Source organism: Varanus komodoensis, unplaced genomic scaffold (assembly GCF_004798865.1).
Source record: "Varanus komodoensis strain SLA01 unplaced genomic scaffold, ASM479886v1 scaffold29_1, whole genome shotgun sequence".
Lineage (NCBI taxonomy): Eukaryota > Metazoa > Chordata > Lepidosauria > Squamata > Varanidae > Varanus > Varanus komodoensis.
The window spans coordinates 4401123-4415719 of record NW_025335759.1 but is presented as its reverse complement, the minus strand read 5'-3'; the positions used below and the strand labels follow the sequence as shown (position 1 = coordinate 4415719).

The 14597-nt window shown below is 47.0% G+C and overlaps 1 protein-coding gene across 3 annotated transcripts in view; it reads left to right on the top strand.

Moving 5' to 3' along the window:
- The window catches only part of PTPRU (protein tyrosine phosphatase receptor type U), a 349047-nt gene that overhangs the window by 75497 nt on the left and 258953 nt on the right, over positions 1-14597 (top strand). The window lies entirely within an intron of this gene.

The window sequence follows — 14597 nt, the reverse complement described above, 5'->3', positions numbered from 1 at the left end:
GCCTGCACCCCTGGCCTCCACTGGAATTTGCCCCCTAAGAACCTCTCTGAGCTTGAATTTGGCTCTTAGGACGAAAGCGATTTGTCACCCACAATTCAGTTCAGTTGTGAGTAATTTTATGGGAAAAATGTAGGGCAGCCAAAGGTTATTTTTTGGGCGGGGGGTTGTTTTCTGCCTTTACCCTCTCTTTGTTCCCTGAGTAGGCGCACAGGTCCAGGGGTGGTGGTACCAGCGACGGGCAAGGCTATGCATGTTCTGCCTTGGTTTCTTTCAGGTCTCTCCATATCTAGCTATTAGGGAATCAATAATTTACTCCCCATCTGACAGCTAGAATGACAGTGTGATTGATTCGCTTGCTTCAGTTAAATTGCCACCTTGCACCTCCTTGTCAGTCTTCAAATATTTTTGTTTGCACAGCTTTCCCCCTCCCCTCCTTGTACACATGCTCATCATTGGACCCGTCCTCCCCATATAAAGATGTTTAATTTTTAGATGTGCCGGAATCATGCACCATTCAGTACTAGCTACACTCCTTAAGGAGAGGGGAAGCTCCAGAATATGTTGATGTCTTTATTGTTCCTCAAGCATAATGAAAGCTTGTGTGTACCAATCTCAACAGGATCCGATAGAATGTTGAATGCCCACCATTTTAACTGTGAGCGGGGCTTTCTCCTTTCCTGCTATGATAGCCTGGGAATAAGCTGTAATAGGTTGGTTGGTTGCCAACGGACAAGTGGGCTTACTGTGGTTTGTTACCTGCGTTGTCCCCAGAAGTCCCCCAACTGGTTCCAGAGTATCAGAGTGTCTACTCAGCTGTCCTTTGTAGGAAAGCGAAACAAAACAAAACATTTGTTTTCCCCTCACTGCTGTTTTTCCCTCCAAGGTGCATTTAAAAAGTGCAAAATTAGGGTTGTTGTTTTTTTTAATACTTCCGCACCTGTAAATTGCACAACTGGTTTTTAAGTCACTTTCTTTGTTGGTCTTTTGCAAGTGCACCCTTATGGCTATTTGATAGGTGTGGTCTTGGCTAGTCAATTTCACCATCTGTTTCAGCTGTCGAGGGAGCAGTGAAGCGAAGGAGGTAGCAAACTGAAACGAGAGACACTTTGGCTGATCTGTGCAGTCCCTAGGACCCAGTTGCCAACCTGTCTCTGTGCACCAAAACTGGGCTTGGGGGGGAATCTCTCTTGCAGTCTTCTTGATTTTAAGTGTTGAACTGACAATTAGCAACACCATCCACCTTTTCAACACTTTTCTGAGTCTCCACCTACTGCAGAAAAAGGAGATATTGCGTAACTCATCTTTTTTTATGCCTTCTTTTCAGAGTACTTTACTCCTGCAGTTACTGTGGTTTCCTGGCAGTTCTAAAAACCCCTCCAGAAATATCTGCAAATATAGTGGCTAGAAAGTAAATGGAGGTGAAATTTGCACACCTGTGGTGATGGAGCAACAACTGCAGGTGTGCAAATTTCCCTCCATTTACTTTCCTGCCATTAAATGTGCATTCATATCGGTGGAGGAGTTAATATCTCCTCTTTCTGCAGTGGCTGCAGATGCAGGGAAGTCCTGAAAAGGCAGACGACACTGGGTTCAGCTCTGCAAACAGAGAGAGGAACTTACAGGGGAATCAAAGGGTTTTGAGCCTGGATGTCCCTTCATGATCAAAACTCCCTGCTTTTGGAAAGTGAAAGCTTGGTTCTCCTTCTAGCACACTAGCTTTCTTTGTGCAGTGTCTTTAAAAAGGCTATGCAGAAGCAGCAGCTCAGTTCTAATTTTTATTTTATTTTATTATTTGGGAAATTTATAGGCTGTCCATCACTGTCGTCTCTTGACAGCTTACAGAATATTATAAATCCTAAACAAAATAAATTAGATATACCAAGAACTGAGCATAAAGCCGACATATTTAAAATAAATTAGATTCTTTATTTTAATTCTTTACTCTTTAAACTTACATTTTTTCTCTCTGAAATGAATGTAGGTATGTATTGTAGCTCTCGTATTGAAGATGCAAGCAAGCATCTCTCTCTCTCTCTTGCATGCATGCACAAAATGTGTATTTTGATTATGCATATATGACTATTTAAATCAAATGCAGTAAGAGTTAGCCCTAGGACTCTGTTTACATGTGCAGGAGCTGGTAAATCTGCCATCTTATGCTAGTTACCCAGGAATAGCCCTACTGAACTCCATGGATTTTACTTCAGTGGGATTTACTTCTGAGTATGTATATAATAATTCTATATATGCTAGACAGGTGTGTGTGTGTGTGGGTGTAGCAATTGGGGAGATGGTTAGCTATGTTGCAGTTAGGTTAGAGCTAAAACAAATTAAAACAATAGCCTAAAGAGTGCACTCACAGGAACAGTAGTACACACAAATTTCCAAACAGTTTCCACATGCTCTCTGAAAGAAAATGCTCTTTTCTCAATGCTTAATAATAGCAATAATAATTATTTTTTCACAGTTTTATCCCACCCATTCTCCAAAGCATTTAGGAGCATTTTGGTGGTTCTCCTTGCCCTCCCCCTCCCCCTCCAATTCCCTCCCCACAAGAAATCCATGAGTTCACCATGCACATCCCAATGATGCATTCAAGTCCTCCACTCCAAGTCTCAAGTCAAGTCTCAAGCCTTCACTTTCAAGTCCAGGTGGAGTCTCGGGTCATGGCAAGAAATGGTTGAGTCAACCTTCAAGCCTGAAGAGTCAACTTTAACAGAAACAAGGGAGGTGGTGGTGGGGTGTGTGTGGGGGTGAACTGAAGTCCCTCACTTCCACCGTGATGTATTTACACACATCTCTCCCACTGCCGCTTTGAGGCAAAAAGAAGAGCTGAAGCCTTGACTCTTTCCCCTAGGGCAACGCCCTCCTCCCTCTCTCACCTCCTCCTGCTCCCTCCCATGGCCTCTGCTGTGTTCGTGCCTGCCTGTGCCCTCCTTGATTTTCCGCTACACAGGAAGCCCTTGGTTGTAAAAAATGCGGACTGCGGCTCATTGGCAAAAAATGAAGGAATCTCAACTTGAGTTGCTTACTTGCTGCTGCCTAATCAAGTCACTCAGCTGACACAGCTACCCAACACTGGAACAGCCTACAGTTCACAATTCCCCAATAAGCCTTGGGTTCTCTTCATAGGTTGTCTGTGGTTAACAAACCATGGGTAGTTATCATGGCAGGGTTTGGACTGCACAGTAATCCACAGCTGAACAACAACTCATGGTTCAGTGGTGATCATTGCTGAGTGGGATGCCCGTTAAATATCCTTGGACATCTCCAAATGGCTCAGTTTGTTGCTGAAATGATAGCAGAGTTCAATGACACAGGGTTTGGCCGGGAGGCCATTCTGTAGTTGGGGCTGCCACTGAGCAGGCCTTCCCCCTTGTGGCTTCCGTGGAGGCAGCTCTCTGAGAAAGGCCCATGAAGCTTGTTTGGAAGAGCTTGTATGAGAAAAGAAGCTTAGAGGGAGGCAAAACAGTGGTTTTCACATATCTGCAAGGCTGTCATGCGGAAGATGGAGCAAAGTTGTTCCCGCCTGCTCCAGAGAATAAGCTGTCAGCCGGTGGGGGAAAATAGCAGGGAAGCTGTTTCAGCAAAAGGTTAGGAGAAACTGAGAGCTGTTTGACAGGGGAACAGACTGCATTCGGAGGTGGTCGGCTGTCCTTCACAAGAGGTATTTCGGCAAAGGCCAGAGGGCCATCTGTTAGGGAAGCTGTTACATTCTGCCATGCAGATGCGATATTGAGCAGGGGGTGGGCTGGGTGACCTCCAAAGTTCCTTCCAGGGGTAGAAATAGCAAAAAGCCCAGACATCCTCCCTGACAGTAGAACAGGTTGCCCTTGGAGGTGGTCGGCTGTCCTTCACTGGAGGAGTTGGCCATCTGTCAGGGATGTGGCGGTTGCAGGATTCCTGCCTGGAGGAGGGGATTGGACTAGATGACCTCCAAGGTAACTTTCTACTCCATAATCCAATGAAGAGAGAAATAAAGCAAGAAGGAGAATGGGATAAATGATCAATAGGGCCAGTCAGCAACGCAGAACTAGTAAAAGCCAGCTCCAGCTGCTACCAGACAAAGAGCACCAGGCGAGGACCTGAAGCAAAACAAAGCAGACAATGGTCCAACATTACAGGTGTCAGGAGCAGCAGTGCCTGAGACTTAAAAGAGCATGGAGTAGGAAATGGCTCTTCCATGGAAACTCTTTCATGTGCTTCGCTTTTGGAAGTGTACCCTGTCTGTACTTCCTAAACCTTAAACATGAACCAGAAAATAGTTTACCATAAATATTTGTATGTTTTCATAATTTTTGATGCAGTTTGTTTCCCTTCCCCAGTATATCTAAAAATGTATGCATTTAGAAGGATACACATGCACACCACAAAAGAAACCTATTTATTATATTTTTATTCTTTTTTTTCCTTCCAAGGATCTCAAGGCAGCTTAGATAATTTTCTTCCTCATCTCAATCTTATCCCCACAAGAATAGTCCTGCTCTTGATTGGGCTGAGAGTCGGGGACTGGCCCAAAGTCATCCAGTTGCCTCCATGTTGAGTGGGAACTAGAACCCAGACCTCTTGCGTCCCAGTCCTATGCTCTTAACTGCTATGCCGCATTGGCTCTTGAAAAATGTGCACAAAGATGTTCTCCCCAGTGGAGGAATCACTTGAAAAATAAGGAGCACACTGAAATGTGTACCTTTGAAAATAAACCTGTAAATATAAAACGTTACAAAACGAAATGCCCATTTTTTGTGACGATGCCGAATGAGGACTAAATGATGGTGACCTGAATGAAAATGAGCTTGGCAGATCCACTCTTTCCTATTTCTGCGTACCTGATCCAGCCTAATCTTGGAAGCTAAGCAGGGTCGGGCCAGGTTGAAATCTGGATGGGTGACTTGAATCCTACATCGAGCAGGTGGTTGGACCCGATGGTCTGCTAGGCCCCTTCCAATGGTATAATTCTATGCATGGGATAGATTGCATAGAGTTAGTCTGTGGGCAAAACTCTGAACATGGATATACAGAAGGGTGGTGTAGGGGAGGCTTCCCCAAAGAGGTGTCCTCCAGATATTTTGGCCTGTACCTCCCATCAGCCCCGGGTAGCATGGTCAATGATAGTAAGAGTTAGAATCCAAAACATTTGGATTGTACTATGCTGGTGAAGATTAGTGCCCATATTCCAACATTTGGGAATGTAATAATATAGCACTCCTGGAAAGAAACTTTACAAAAAGTTTCTTCTGGTTTCCATTTGTTCTTGTGGTTTTTCCCTAGAATGCCTGGTGAGAAATTCAGCAGCTCTTGCAGGATAGCTTGGCAGTCTAGGAAACTGTCAATGCCGCCATGGCAACGACCCAAAATTATGGTGCTCAATCAGAATTGTCGGCAAACTGTTAAGAGAGGTGGCACCAGCAGATGGGATCGGTCTTGTAAGGAAAACTGGTTGTAAATAAAAGCTTTGTAATTTTCACATGCCGCAAGGGTGGAGGCATGTATCACGTTCTTAAAAGCCTGAACAGTGCAGTCTTCACCCTCAGAGTGAACCAGCTTCACAGCTTGTCTTGTGGAAGTTCTTGTATGCATCTGAACTTGGGATCAACTCCCCAACTCTACATTAAGCAGGCTGCCTGCATTTTAAAGATATAGTACATTTTAAAGTGGCATATATGTGTTTGCATGTATTTTATCCTTTTCCTTTAAGCATGTACAACTCTTCATGGGATTGTATGTGCCAAAGGGAAACAGAATGATGTTGGTGACCTCACAGACACTAACCCATCTTAGCTAGATTTCCGCCAATATGCAGAAAACTACCCAGTCCTTAAGCTCTTCCATGGAGGTCCTTCTCCGAGAATCACCCTGTAAAGAAGTAAGAGGGGGTGACAGTCAGGAGAAGGGTCTTCTTGGTGGTGGCACCCCAGACGTGGAGGTGCTCCTGGCGCAGTCATTGTTCTCTTTCCAGTGCCAGGTAAAGACCCTTCTGTTCACCAGCTGTTTTAATAGATAGATGGATTTTAACACTGTTTTTACATCTATTGTTTTAGGCCATGTATTAATTCTTAATCACCTGGAGATGACAATTGTTCTGCTTTTGGCTTCAACTGATTTTATTATTCATGGTGTTTAACTCTTGATCTACACTTTCATTCTGTAAACCACCCAGAGAGCTCTATGGGTGGTATACAACTGTATCAAACAAACTTTGGAAGGAGATAGGGTTGTTGGTTCATTGTTAGCTCTCTAACATTAAAATATCTTCAGGATAATAAATAAGTTTTTGGCTTTTCTACTGTTTCTGCTTAGATCTGAGAATAGGCACCCCATACAGCAATATCACTGGACTGGAAGTGGCATCTTCTCAGTTGGATATTCTCAAGTCTGGACTGACTGCACCCATCCAGGTTGGCTGTTGGATCATCTTGAATAGGGAGGGGTACAAAGCAGCTTCCTGTTGCAGTGGAGTCTTGCTCGAGCAACAGGGTTCCTGGGTTCTGATGTTTTCCTACATTTGGTGCTCTTCTGGTTTCAGTTCCTTGAGCTTGTCTTCTGGTTTGTCCTTCAGTTCGGAAATGCTTGTTGGTCTTGGCTTTTCTTGTGGTCTTGGATTCCCAGCTTACCTGAATGCAGCCCCAAATTCTGTCCCAGTATCTATGGATCCCTCCACCCACTGTCTTCTCATATAGTACAAAGCGGGACTTTGCCTCACAGCAGGAAGGGAAGATATTTTATTTGTATTTTTGTTACAGCAGGAGCCATCTTTGGTTTGAAAATTATCAGTCTTGTGTGAGACCAAATAAACTCCACAGAAGGTGCCAGAAGGGGAGGAATAAGGCCAGGGCTATACTTTTTAAGATCTTCTGTTCATTGCATCTGACTAGTGGCTTGTCCCATGATCCCTAGTTTCTTGCCTCACCTGACTGCTTCTCCCAAGATTGCATTCAGTATATAAGAGTCCTAGAGATCCCATTTGTATATTATGGCTCTGGATGATTGGAGTTGTAGTTCAGCCTCTCCAGAGGGCACCAGATTGGGGACGGCTGTTCCTCAATATTACATCTTACAGTTTCTTGAATTAGGTACGCTGCTGCCCTCCAGTGGCCAATATCTTTGACCCTGAAACTAGCTCAGCCCTGGAATTTCTCCGAAATGTCTCAAGTCCCCTTTGCAGTGGATTTGAGGTCCCTCCACCCCACGGCCATGGGCTGCACTATAGCAGAGACTTCCCGGCAAATAGGAGACCAAAGCTGCCTGGTACAATGCAGTGATACTTCCCTGAACCTCATGCATAAAACCAGGTTTCCAGGATATCTAAAATGTGGTCGTTTGGCAATTATGCTAAAAAGTGTGCATAAGATTTTGGAATTTCTAGAAGGATATACATTATCCCTTGGTGAAGAACAAGGGGAAGGTGTGGGAGGAAGGAAAGGGGGAGAAACATCTTAGGAAGCATCCTTTCAAAGATTCAGAATGTATCCTATGGAAAGTAAGTGGTTGGAGTGTTGCATTTCCTAGGAATGAGGAGGCAGGTTCAAATCTCCACTCAGTCATAAGTGGGTCAGTTATTCCCTCTCAGCCTAACTTCCCTGACAGGGTTGTTGTGGGGAAACATGGGAGGGGGGACAGACACACAATGCAACACACATTTTATCATAGGTGCAAAATGAAGAAGCAGAAATGGCACAAAAAGCGTAAGGATTGTGCAGAGAGAGAAGCCGTTCACCAAAGGCAGAAAAGCAACAGATTCCTCTTCAGTCAAATCAACAAGGGGATGCTGTTGGGCGTGAAAATGATGGGGATTTCTAGCCATATGGAAAGCTTGTGATTTTTTAAGCGTTGTGGAGGGAAGGTGGAGTTCCTCCTGGATCTTGATTTGGCACAGTGTGCAGAGGGGGAAAGTTGGGGAAATAATTGGAGATGGGCAAGGGTCCCTGTGTTTCTCTCCGTACTTTACTGAAATCTTTGAGTGTTCAGGCTGAACTCTTGGGGACAAGAGTGGATTTTGCCTCGGCCTCAGGATGCTGCCTCAATGTTCCCATTTCCCCACTGAGTGATATAAACCTGTGCTGCTTACTGCATCTAAAATATACCTCTAAGTGGCTTGCAAAGGAAAAAACACCCCCATTTAAAGTAGTTTTATTGCTTTCTTCAACCAAAAATGATCCTGAAGCAGCTTAAATGGGAGGCAAGATAGTCTCTGTTGGGAGGCTTATCATCCAAAATGACATGGCACTTGGAGAAAACAGGACAGGAAGGAAGGAAGGGGGGTGAGTGGTTAGCCAGTGAAGCTGCTCTTGTAACCCTCCCGTCCAGGGCGGCTCTGGTCTCTGCCCACAGGTCCTGCCCTGATGGCAATTTCTTTGGAGGTCCATTACTGGGGGGGGGGGGGGCAGCCCTATAGAAAGCTGCATATATTAACTTCATTGTGAAGCACACAATTATTTCCCCTCTTTCCCGCTCTCTCCATGCTGCTTTGATGTGCCCGATTTGTTAGAACAAAACCACAAAACAAAAGAGTTTTCTGACCCCAATGCAAGAAAGAAATACTTTGAACCATGTGCAGTGTAGCATTTTACAAGTGAGCTGATCGTGTGTGGTGCACTTACGTCGCAGCACCGTTCTGGCTGTGAAGATGGTGTGGCGTTTGCCATCCCACGTGCTGACTCGTTGGCTGCTGCTCCCATGGGCGGCTGTCCTCTGGCTGGTCCTTTGTGTGGCTCGCTTCCAATGCCCTCGTGGCCTTGCTGAGTAAGGCAGGGCAGGGCTAGGAGGGAGTCCAACCACAGGCTTGTTAGAGGCTGAGACCATCCTTGCAGTAATCCATGAGCGCCGGAGCCCTTAAGAGAATCCCAGTACCGCATCATGCTTCTTGCTGGGCCCTCAGATCATCTTCCTGCTATGGCAGGTCTGCCTGAATAGGACCAGAGGTTTGCATGAGCAGAGATGCTTGTGGGAGCTGGAAGAAAAATAGGCACCATTTGGAAATGCAAGTAGTGCTGCTTTACATAGTAGAGGCTGATAAATAAGTGGGGCCTGCCTGCCTCTGCAAGAAATCTAAGGGCCCCAGTGGGTCTGGCACGTGCTCGATCAGGGGGAATTGAGCCCTGCCGCAAAAGGGGCTTTATGGCTTGCTTAAGCATCTTCCATCACTCACATACCCTGGCCCCAAAGCCAAGTCATTTCCGTCTTCCTTGGATGCTTGTGTTGCTGCTGCAAGTGCCAGTCCAGCCTCGGGTGCTGAGAATGGTGTCTGCTTTCCTCCTTCATTGCTCTCTGTTTATGTCCAGGTTCTCAGTGTTTTAAGCTGATTCCCTGCTGGGTATGCTGTGAACTGTGGAAGCTGGGGGAGAGGAGGAGGAGACTGGTGAGGGATTTTGTGAGATTCAGAATGAATTCTGTTTGCTGAGTAAAACAGTTGACACTCTGTGCCTTACTTCTGAGCAAAAATTCATGCTTGCCCGACATGTTTCGCTTTGTGTATGCTGCCTTTGTTCAGGAGTGTTTCTGCAGCTGCTCCCTCTCATGTGTTCACTGTGGTGGAGTGGTTCTGGTGCTGGACTGGGACTCAGGCGGTCTGGGTTCGAGTCCCCGCTCAGCCAGGGGGCAAGCTGGGTAACTCTGGGCCAGCCACTGCCTCTCAGCCCAGCCTGCTTCACAGGGTGTTCCAGTCCATCTTTATTTGCATTAGCCATAGGCCTTAGCATGTGAAATATCAATGTTAAAATATAATCAGATAAAGACAGAAGACATGTACAAAGCTAAAATTGACTTTAAGCATTCCATAATTTATATTAGGTAGAAATGCCAAAATCATTAGATAATTCATTATACATAGCCTTGAGCTTGAAAGGAAGGAAGGTGGGATATAAACATAATACAATAAATAAAATTCAACATAACTTCCCCCTCCTAATGATGATGTGCCATATGGACAGTGGTCACGAGAAAAGGCCCCATGTAGGGTGGGCATTAATGGTTCCCTGAAAGAGAGGAAATGCATCACCCAAAAAGAGGATCGCAAATTGCATATGTGAGTGTATTTATACAGATGCGCACTTGAAAACCATTATTAGCCTTTAACGAGAAATGCAGCTCTTCTCAGCATCGTGGAGGAGATGGTGCCCAGTGACCTATGGGCCTGCCAACCTGCCTCTGTGTTCAGAATGCTCTCCAGGTATCTGTTTGTCTCCTAACAATCCTTCCTTTTCTTCCAGGGAGCCCAAGGGCACACCTGAGCGTCATCCTCTCCATTTATCTCCACCACCATTTTATCTCCATTTATCTCCTCTCCTTTTTGTCCTTGAAAGGGAATTGGACAGATTTATTTTGTATTTGATAAATTGAGATCCCCCTTTTTCCCATTGTGGAACTCAAGGTGGCTACATGCAGTTCCCAGTTGGTCTCCCCTCCAGGCTCAGGCCAGCTCCAGACCTGCTTAGCTTAAGCACAGTGAATGCTTTATGTGCCTTCAGGCCACATCTGAAATCTATGGAGGAGGAGGCTATCAGTGGCTCTTAGGCTTGCTGGCTATGGGTTTCCTCCATTATGAGAGGCATGCCTGTGTACACGAGTTGCTATGGGAAATATAAGCCCAATTCCAGTGCTTCTTGTAGCAGACCTAATCTATACTACTTCTCTTCATTGTCCAGCATCATCACTTCCACATCATGAACCCTCAAAGAGCCATTGAGGCAGAGCCATTGAGAAGGTCCATCTATGGCATCTCCAGCTGAAAGAATCAGGTTGCAGGGGGACCTGAGACCTCTGAGAGCTGCTGTCAGTTGGAGTAGACAATGCCGGATGAGGTGAACCAAGAGTAGAGAACTGGCTTTGCATGTGGAAAGTCCGTGCTTTGGTCCTCAGGTGGGGCTGGAAAATCTCCTACCTGCAACCTGGGAAAGCTACTTCCAGTCAGTGCAGACAATACTGGGCAGGATGGAGCAAGGAATTGATTCAGCGTAGCCCGGTTTCTAGGCTTTTCTGGGCAGCAGGATCTGTGATGCAGCCAGCTAGTTTCTGTGATGCAGCCAGACTCAATATCTGGACGGCATCTGAGAAGAGGGTCTCAGCCAGGGACCAGCTCCTCTCATGGGGTCTGTGCAGCAAGATCTGCCTCAGAAGTCCTCCTCTAGGTCCTTTCACCATCAGAAGCGTGGTGGTTGGTGGTGGGTGTCAGGGACTTTTCTGGAGGGGCACCCTGGCTCTGGAACTCTCACCCCAGAAACAGTGGCATGGCGCTGTGTTTGCAGCATTTTCAGTCCCAGGTGAAAACCTTCTGCTGGGCGATATGCTCAGAGGAAGGAGCCTGTGGTTGCGAGCTAGGTTTTCCCTCCCAAGCAAGGCAAACTCTCTAGCACTTCTTGAGAGTGGCTTTATTCTACATAGAAGATTCTAGGCTTACACAAAGAGATGTGGAACCCTCTCTGCCTCCTTTTCCGAAAGGTTTGCTGATGAGCCCCTTGGGGCCTGTCTCTGGAAGGAGGGGTGCTGTGGAACCGGGGTGCCTGTGTTCCGCACTCTGAGCCCCTAATTGGGCCAGCCTGTGACTGTGCTGGCGGATGTCTTCAGGAGGCTGGCTTCCTCCATCCGAGAGACCATGCATTTCCCAGTCTCCCTCCTGCCCTTCATCTGCTCCATTCCTGCAGGCAGAAGGGAGACTGGGCCCCCCAGCTGTCCTTGAGCTGCTTTCGTCCAGAGCGGGCTCGGACTGGCCCTGTGGGGGAAATCTGCAGGTGCAACCTCTCTGTTACAACAACTCCTTTATCAGAGTGTGAGCTCTGAGCCTCGTCTTGTTCAGCCACCTCCCCATCATTCCCAGACTCTGAGCTGTCAGCACCACCAAAACTGTCAGCTCCTTGTACGCCCCTGGGAATCTCGCCAGAACGTGTGGCACAACACCTGTAGCATGTGCACTTGTGAATGGCTCCCTGTCAAGAAGGGGTCAGGACACAGCTCAGGTAGGCAGGTGTTCTTCAAGCAGAAGGCTGAATGCCCAGCAGTTCCAGGTCATGCTAGAGAAACTTGGAGAGCAGCTGGGCAGGCAGGGTCCACGCTACCAAGCTAGATGAATGAGAAGGGAGCTTCCTAGGGTCCCATCCTTCCTAAAACTCCTTACCTGCCTAAAAGGAGAAAATGGGTCCGAGACCTATTCCGGGAGTAGGCAGCATGCTCAGAGTGGCCATGTGTAGGCTGAACGGTCGGGCCATCTTGTCCCATCATGCCAATGAAATGTGAAGGAGGTTGGCCTTGCTGGCCCCATATCGGGGGCCAGGAATGGGGCTGGCCCCTCTGTGCAGGCCCATGACCTTCCACACAATTTCCCCGAGCACACGCGTGTGAGTCTGGACCCCTGTGATATGAGACCTGTTACGTGGGGGAAAAGCTAGTCAGGGTAGCTCTGCGCTTCTCGCCGTGGCATCTTACTGATTTGTAGATGAGCACTGCGGAGTCTTGGGAGGGCAGGGCTTGGCTGGAAATGCGTCGCCTCCACCTCCTCCCCATAGCGCTCACAACAAATATTTCTACACTTGAATGGTAAATAATAGGAGCCAGTGTATGCCCGAGGTGGCAAAGGCTGTGGGAGTTAGGCAGTTATTGCATGCTAATGAAGTGGAAGTTAATTATTAATGCAGCTTTATTGCCAGTTAGTAGTGGGATAATAGCTCAGTGCATGAAGGAGCATGGGCAGCCACGGCTGAACAAACAGCACTTCTCTTTCTGCATCCCGAATGCGGCATCAGGATGGCGCCCAGAGGGGAAAGAGCCCGTGCTCTCTCGTAATTGGGTGGGAGAGCCAATTCCGAATGTTGCCACTCGGTCTTGTGGCTTGATCCGATGGTGCTGTGAGAAGGTTTGAAGTAGTGAGGATGGCGTTCCTTCCCACCAAGACATCTGGGAGGAAGACCAGTGTTGCGGTGAGCAGAGTTCCTCAATTAGCCAGGCTCGTGGCACTTTTACTCCCAACCAAATGGGTGGTGTGATGGCTTCACTGCAGGGGGGGCAAGCCTATGGTACTTTAGTCGCTCTTGCTTACAACTCCTGTCCTTCCTGGCCATTGGCCATAGGCTGGAGAACTGAGAACTGGAGTCCAGGAGCATCTGGAGGACTGCATGTTCATCATTCTGAAGTGGTATTAGAATGAGGAAGTTGTTCTCACGCTCCTGCAGAAATACAAAGTGCTGCAACCTTGTGTCTTATTAGGTTAACCATAGGCATGGCTCCCTTCACTATTTATTTATTGATGAATGTATCAGCTGTTCCACTTTTCACCAGATTCCAGAGTGGTGAACAATAGAGGATAAAAAGAATAATATACTCAGCAATCTCAGGAAAACCCCGTCACTGGCCAGACAAGGAAGGCTTCTTGGCATAATGTTCCTTTCAGGAGGCTCTGCAAACTGCAAAATGATGGTGCCTGTGTAGCTTCCGGGGTAGGCAATTCCCCTGGAGGGGCTGCGTGGAAGGCTCTTCTCGCTGTAAGTCCACATAGAACCACTGCGCGTGAATATATGCCTGGATAAGGCTATACGGAGACTATGCACATTGGCACCTATGAGAGCACCTGGATTTCCGCAAAAGAGGTCATATGACTTTGCAAGAAAAAAGAGGGCAGCCATGTGCATGTAACCAGCATGTGCTAATTTATATGTAGAACTGCAAGTTTAGGGTATAATTGTTAATTAAATAGAAAGACGGTGCACTGAACCCTTGTGCGAAAGGCCCAGGTGACCCCGAGGTCCACCTGTTCAGTCTGTTGTTTGGGTGCTAATTGTTAATGGGCTACAGTTCTTTATGCAACTTGGTTTTTCAACAAGAATTGGACCAGCCAGCCTTTCAAAGAGAAGAGGCCTTTAAATTTATTTTATTTATTTATTTTATTCTTTGGCCAGGGCGACTCATTTTATACTGTTAGTTTATATTATTTTAATTGAAGTTATTTATGTTGTGAGCCGCCCCGAGGCTTTGGTGAATGGGCGGCATAGAAATTTTCTAGATAAATAAATAAATGGGGGGGGGGTGGACTCCTTCAGAAAGAGGACTGTCCTCTGTAAAAGATGATACTCTGGCCACCTCATTCACGGCAGAGAGTGGAAGTCACTGTGACTGTAGGGGGGAACCTTCTGTCTGTGGCTCAGGTAGCAACTGAGGGGCAGCCTCAAAGTCCCCAGGTTCTTCACCTGCATGCCAGCCTTGGACCGGGCAGACCTTCCAGCAGAGGACACCTTGAAAGAGAGCGCAGTACTTCAGAAGAGGTCTGTCCTCTGCCAAAGAAGATACTTGGCCACCTGAGCTCTGAGCAGATTTGCTTAAGGAAGGAGGTGGTTGGTCCAGCACTGGAATCCCACAGTCCTTTCTAGTCATTCATCTTTAAACGCTTTGAACGTTGATCACAAGATGTTGGGATCGAGTTGTAGGCAGCTATTGGCGGTCCCTGGTGCAAAAACACGTTGCAGCTGGAAAGAGAGTTACGCAGGCAAATTTCAAGTGCTGGATACCCAGCATTGCCTCTCAAGCAGGCCTAACGGTCACCCTGGGGTGAACAGGGCCACTCCAGATCTTGGGAATATGACGCAACTCAGAGTTGCTCCACATTCCCAGTGGCTGCT